Source organism: Aethalodelphis obliquidens, unplaced genomic scaffold (assembly GCF_003676395.1).
Source record: "Aethalodelphis obliquidens isolate GAN/ISIS:26980383/991018 unplaced genomic scaffold, ASM367639v1 scaffold8, whole genome shotgun sequence".
NCBI lineage: Eukaryota > Metazoa > Chordata > Mammalia > Artiodactyla > Delphinidae > Aethalodelphis > Aethalodelphis obliquidens.
In genome coordinates this window covers 34286240-34292975 of record NW_020837952.1, presented here as the reverse complement: position 1 = coordinate 34292975, position 6736 = coordinate 34286240, and the positions used below count along the sequence as shown (strand labels likewise).

The 6736-nt window shown below is 41.5% G+C and overlaps 1 long non-coding RNA gene across 2 annotated transcripts in view; it reads right to left on the bottom strand.

Moving 5' to 3' along the window:
• Positions 1 to 1056: 1056 nt before the first annotated feature.
• The window catches only part of LOC113620813 (uncharacterized), a 43855-nt gene continuing 38175 nt past the window's right edge, over positions 1057 to 6736 (bottom strand). For both annotated transcript variants that reach the window (XR_003432928.1, XR_003432927.1), the window contains exons 5-6: positions 3584 to 4222; positions 1057 to 3078 (exon numbers count right to left, since the gene is read on the bottom strand). This is a non-coding gene — a long non-coding RNA (uncharacterized LOC113620813). The remainder of the gene's footprint in view (positions 3079 to 3583; positions 4223 to 6736) is intronic.

Below are 6736 nucleotides of genomic sequence, written 5' to 3'. Positions count from 1 at the left end.
CAAAAGAGAGAAGACAGTAGGTACTGGACTTGGAATGTAAGAGAGAGAAGCCAGGACAAGAAGCAGAACTGCTGCTTCCTTCCCAGACCCACCCAAGAGCTCCCGGAACTGAGGGGACTTGCTTAGAGGGTGACGTGCCATGCTGGCTGTGTACCATCGTCACCTCTGGGCTTTCTAGGACCAACCCCCCACCTCCTACCCATATTCTAATTCAGCAGGCCTGCAGGGTCCCAGAAAAATTATATACATGTACATATGTAAGATAGATATAAATAGATAGATGTCTATCTATATCTTATATAAGAACAGATATGGGTACAGATATTTGTTTTATGGCAATATTGAACCTTTGGGCCTCTCACTGTTGTGGCCTCTCCTGTTGCAGAGCACAGGCTCCAGACGCGCAGGCTCAGCGGCCATGGCTCACGGGCCCAGCCGCTCCGCGGCATGTGGGATCTTCCCGGACCAGGGCACGAACCTGTGTCCCCTGCATCGGCAGACAAACTCTCAACCACTGCGCCACCAGGGAAGCCCGAACCTTCTCACTTTAAGAGAAATGGTAAGTAACCTAATGTCTCTTGCTTTAAGATACTCTTTAATGTTTCTTTCTCTTTCTCTTTTTTTTTACTTTTTATTTTGAAATAATTTTAGACACAGAAAAGTTGAAAGAATAATAAAAAGAACTGCCATATACCTTTTACCCAAAGTCCTTAATTCCTAACATTTTGATACTTTCGCTTTATTATTATCTATCTATGTATCTATCTTTATCTATCTGTCTAGCTAGCTAGCTAGCTATTTTCCTGAAATAATTGAAAGTTGCAGACGTGATGCCCCAGTTTCACTGGAAGTGTCAATGTGAACTTCCTAAAAGACAAGGACATTCTCCCACATAATAACCACAATTCAGCCATCAAGGGCAGGAAGTTGACAGTTATACAGTACTACCATGTAATCCATTCACACCATTCACATTTCACTTATTATTCTAATACATACTGCATCCCACTTTTTTTTCTAATACATACTGCATCCCAATTTTTTTTCTTCTATTTCTGGTTGCAGTCCAGGATAATGTGTCCCCTTCACTTTGGATGTCTCTTTCATCTTCTTCAATCTGAAATAATTCTTCAATCTGTCCTTGTCTTTTATGACCTCTATATTTTTGAAGATTTCACACCAGTTGTCTTGTAGAATCTCCCTCAATTTGGGTTTCTATTATGTTTCCTTATGATCAGTACTATTTGCATTTTGCCAGGAATAGCATGGAAGTGAGGCTGTGTTTCTCTTAGTGTCTCACACCAAGGGACATATAGTGTCAATCCATCCCATTATTGGCGATGCTTATTTTGATTTCTGGTCATTTTCAGGCAGGTGTATTTAAAATAATAAACCTGAGGTCAAATGCTACCATTGCAACTATGAGGGTTGCCTTTGTTCCAGTCCTGCACAAGAAGATAAGAAAAGAATACAGAATGAAAGGAAAAGCACAAGAAAGTATATTTACTAAGGACAACCAGATTTTCTTAGTTTAATCATTTCCTTGATTATGAATGAGAAGAAAAACCTGGTTTTTCTCTTTCTCTTGTCTAACAGAAAAGTGTGTGTTATGGTTGGCACATTCAGGAAGTATCAAGTTTGCTGTTAAACAGATTATAAAACATGTTTATGCAATAGCAAACCATGAGATTATTCTAGGTCATGTTTCTATTGCTTACTCAGTCATCTATTTGCATGAATCAATTTTAACCTCCAAAGTTATCCAGTGTAATCCAAACATTAATAGTGCGTAAGTCGCAAATGGTTCAGAGAAATGCCAATTTGGGGCTGGAAATTCCAATTGTGGAGCAGCTGTTTCAAATGTAAGTGGCGCATTGCGGAAACAAGGCAGATGGACTTCTAAAGGACATCCAGAGTCCCCTGGGGGTCGGGGCTGCACCAGAATCCCTAGATAGCAGGGGCTTGGAGCAGCAATCTGGTTAAAAGAGGGATGGCTAAGGGTTGTCTTCAAGGTACAGGCAGCACAATTTTTAAAACTTAGATTACGTACAACAGATTAATGAAAGTATTATTCTCTAAATAGGCTTCTATACCCACCTCATATACTACTGAGACAATGTCCCTTATACATATCAAGTAATATGATTATTTTTATTTGTAACAAATGGCTTAAACCAATCTGGCCAAAGGATGATCATGAGGCTCTTCCTGAGAATTTCAGCAGTTTCTTGTAACAGGCTAGTGGGCATTACTTGATCCAAACCAGCTAGTGTGTCACAATTCAAGCAAGTCTTGGGCAAAATGGCTGGACATATGTACACATATTAGCAAGCAGGCAGGTGTGACTCATAGCTTTGGACACCTCCCTCTCTGTTGCTGTGGATATCAACCAGCATCTTACAGACGTGGTCTGAAGGAGACTTGCTGACATACAGCAGGATTATACAGGCGACATTTGAGTCAGATCAAGCAAGAGGGTCCTGAATGATGTGGAGGGACCCAAGGCAAAGAGGCCCAGGACCTCCTGAGAGTCACCAAAAAATCGAAAGGTGCCACACAGCACAGATACATTGAGCAAGTTCTTGTGTTGTTGCTTTCTCATGACAAGTTTCTCATTCTGCTTATTATGGAAAAATAAGAAAATATAGTCGACAAAAAGTGTCGGCAATCCATGATCCAATTTGGCATGGATTACCAATTTCACACATGTAGATACATATAGATAGATATCTACAAATAAACATATAAGTTTTACAAACATGGGAACTTTGTTTTTCTTCTCAATGTATAGTCAATAGCTTTCAATATCAATGCCTATGTTTGAAAGTCAGCACTGCTTAATAAGCTGGTTAACTATAACAGATCTGCTACTGCGAGGCTCTTAGATTGTTTCTAACTTCTTGCTCTTACAAATAATCCTGCCAGAGAACATCCTGGCAAAGTTTTTTAATTATTTCCTTAAGAAAAATTCTTGGAAGTGATGTTGCCAAGTGAAAGTTCATGCATAGTTAAGTTTTCTTTCTTTCCTTATTTCCTTGTCCTTAAGTAATATGTGTTCATCTTCTTAACACTTGCTTCCTATTTCAGGGAGAAAATAGATGTCACCAGAAGATCATTTCCACTATCCCCAGCACCACTTCTACCATCTTCCAGCCTCTGTTGCCATGAGCTCTGCCTTCCCTCCTCTTCCCTTTGGGCACTGGATGCCAGCCCCCCTGCCTATCCATGGACACTGTTCCAGCAAGTCTCTTTTCTCTTTCCATCACCATCAATGTTTCCTCTCTTTCCTGTGGATCATTCTCAACAGCATAAAACAACTCTTATTTTTCCCATCTCTGAAATAAACAGAACCCTTCTCTTGGCCCCATTTCCACTTCTAACTGTAGCTCTATTTCTCTTCTCCCCTTTGCAACAAATTCCTCAAAGAGTTGTCTTCATTCCCTGGTTCCAATTCCTCCCATTCTTTCTTTAACCCACTTCAATAAGGCCTTCATGTGCACACTCCACCGAAACTATTCTTGTCCAGGTCACCCATGACCTCCAAGTTGCTGTAGCCAATGGAGAACTTTTCGTCTCATCTTACCTAACCAATCCACAGCAGTTGACACTGATCATGAATCCCTCTTCCTTGAATGAGTTTTTTTTCATGAGCCTGCAGAGCACCATGAGCTCCTGGTTGTCCTTCTCCTTCACTGGATCCTTCTCAGCATCCCTTTCTGGCTCCTCCTCATCTCCATGCACTTAACTCTAGAGGGTTCCAGAGTGTGGACACTTCTTTTCTGTTTACAGGCAGTCTTTTGGTGATCTCATTCAGTCCCTGGGAGTTAACAAACTCCCAGATGTAACTCTCCAGCCTAGGCTCCTTCTCTCACCTGCGCTCCACCCCCAACTCCAGATCCAACCGCTCCTTGACGTTGCAAATATAATACATCCAAGACTGAAACCCTGGCCTTCCCCCTTCCCAACTGCTCCTTCTACAGATGTCCCTATCTCAGTCAACAGCAGCTCTAACTAGGGCCATAAACCTTGGAATCTTCCTTGATCTCTCTTGGTCCCTCACACTATCCATCCAAACCTTCAGCAAATCTTGTTGGTCACACTTTCAGAATATATCTAGTACCACACCATTTGTCACCACCATTCTGGTCTGAACCACCGGAACATCTTGCCTGGACTGTTGAAATAGCCTCATGACTGATCTTCTTGCTTCCACCTTGCTCCCCTAGAAACACACAGAGGGGTACCATTGAAGAACGTGCCAGGTCATATAACATTTCTGCTCAAAATCAGACAACGGCTTTCCATCTCACTCAGGGTATAAGCAAAGCTCTTGTAAAGACCTTAGAGTCTCATATAATCCGTCTCATTGCCTTTCTAAACTCAGATCCTGTTACCTTCCCTCCTCTTGCTTGCTCCGTCCTCCGCTTCAGGGCCTTTGCAAATGTTGTTCTGCATGGAAAGCTTTTCTGTGTAGACACCTGAAAGGCTTACTGCCTCACCTCCTCTCCGTTTTTGCCTAAATATCACCTTTCTCTGAGCCTTTCTTGACGCTTATTTAAAAATCACAGTCCTCCCACCCCATTACTCCTGATATGCTTCTCCACTTCATTTTTCTCCACATCACTACATACTTTATTTATTTCCTTTGTGCCTAGATCCCCCCATTAGAATCGAAGCACCATGAGATGTCCTGCACCTGGAAACCCCCCAACAAGTAACAGGTGCTCAACACATGTCTGTTGAGTGAATAAATCTTTCAAAAAAATTAGAAAAGTAAAAGGAGAGAGTTAGAAAAAAATCACCCATATATAAAAAGGACATTTTATTCAGCCGTGAGAAAGAAAGCAATCCTGCCATTTACGATAACGTGGATGAAACTTGAGGACATTAATCTAAGCGAAATAAGCCAAAGAAAAACAAATACTGTATGATCTCACTTAAAAGTAGAAACTAAAAAAGATGATGAAAAAAAGAGTAGAATGGTAGTTACCAGGGGCTGGGGGTGGTAGATATGGAGAGAGGTTGGTTAAAGTGCAAATTTCCAGTGATCAGTTCTTAGGATCTCATGTACAGCATGGTGATTATAGCTGATAACGCTGTACTATATACTCGAAAGTTGCGAAGACAGTAGATCTTAAATGTTCTCACCCCAAAAAAGAAATGGTAATTATATAATGAGATGGAGGTGTTAGCTAAAGTCATGATGGTAATCATTCTGTAATATATAATTATCGAATCAACACACTGTACACCTTAAACTTACACAATGTTATATGTCAGGCAATTATATCTTAGTAAAGCTGAAAAAAAAATCACCCATAATCACGCTCTCCAGAGAACCATTGTCTACACGCAATTAAACTCACAGTCTTTTTCATGGATTCATATGTATTTTTGGTGGGGTCACTCTGTACATAGTTTTAACACCTGCTTTAAAATTTTTGACATGCGCATAATTTAGACTTTGAACACATACCCCTACATAGCCTTTCAGAAATACCAAGTTATACACTGCTGGGAGTTTATGATGGTCCATTTCTGCATCTTCTCCCCTGAAACTTGCTCTTATCGGATTTGTCTTGTATATAAGCCAACCAACATAATAAGTGTGCCTCTGATCTTGAAATCTTTCTTAGCCGACTTTACTTTCAGCGGCTTCCCAGATTCCTGTCACCTTCATCACTTCTCACTGTGCACACACACCTCCTTCTTCCCTAATAATTTCAGGGATTCCAGAGAATGAAAAGTGCACACTCTCGATGGAGAAAATTTCCAGAATTTCAGAATCTAGCTTATTAAAACTCAGAAAGCCTGATAGTTTGAATTAGGATGGCCAAATGTGGACTCGTGATGTTTTGACGACTCTCGTAAACTATTGCTGCCCTGTACAGTCAACAGTGTGTGCCATTGACACCGACTACAATGAAAAGTCACCCCCTGGGAGTTCTGCAATGTGGCAGCCCCCCAAAAGGTCTGACTAGATTACACTCAATTCAGTTTTAAGGAATCACTTCTGAGATGCTTTCTTTCTCTGGCTCTGCCCTTCCCCCTCACGATCTATTGAGCATTTGTCTAAGAAAAGCACACTTTCTATGGTGATAGTCAAAATTTTTAAATTATCTTTTTGACCCTTTCTCTGGTGGACAAGGAAAGGGATGCAAGCCATTTGGTCCAGTAAAATAACCAGACGTGTCTGCCAAATGAGTGTGCTAACAGGTCTCTCCAGCGGGGAGCTTGGGAGGAAAGCAAACAGCTGAGCTTTGAAACCCATTACATCTCTGGTGGGTCAATCAGCCTCTGGCCTCTTCGGACCCTGATGCCTTGCCTGCTTCATCTATTTACTCTGTCCCTCAACCCCTAACTCAAGCCCCACGTTGCATGTGATGGGTCTTATGTGTGTGAATCTATTCTTTTCTCATTGCTGTAGGAACTTTTCAGACACTTTCTAGACCTAAGAATCCCTTTCTACCAAACCAGCAATCCAACAAACACTTATCCAAAATGTTAGCAAACAAAATAGATCAAGGCAGAGCTGCTCTGGCCGAAAAGGTTCTACTTCTCCCCTGATGGGGCTCTTTTGAACCTCTAGGTCTCTTGGAAGCAGAATCTGAAAACCTGGCACCTCTGCTGGAACTCACGCACAAAGGATCCTCTTTCGTCCCATCCCCATGCAGCCTCCATTAGATTCCCCCGGACATCAGAGTGAGGCCCTTGCTTAAGGTGCAAAATTTTAGAG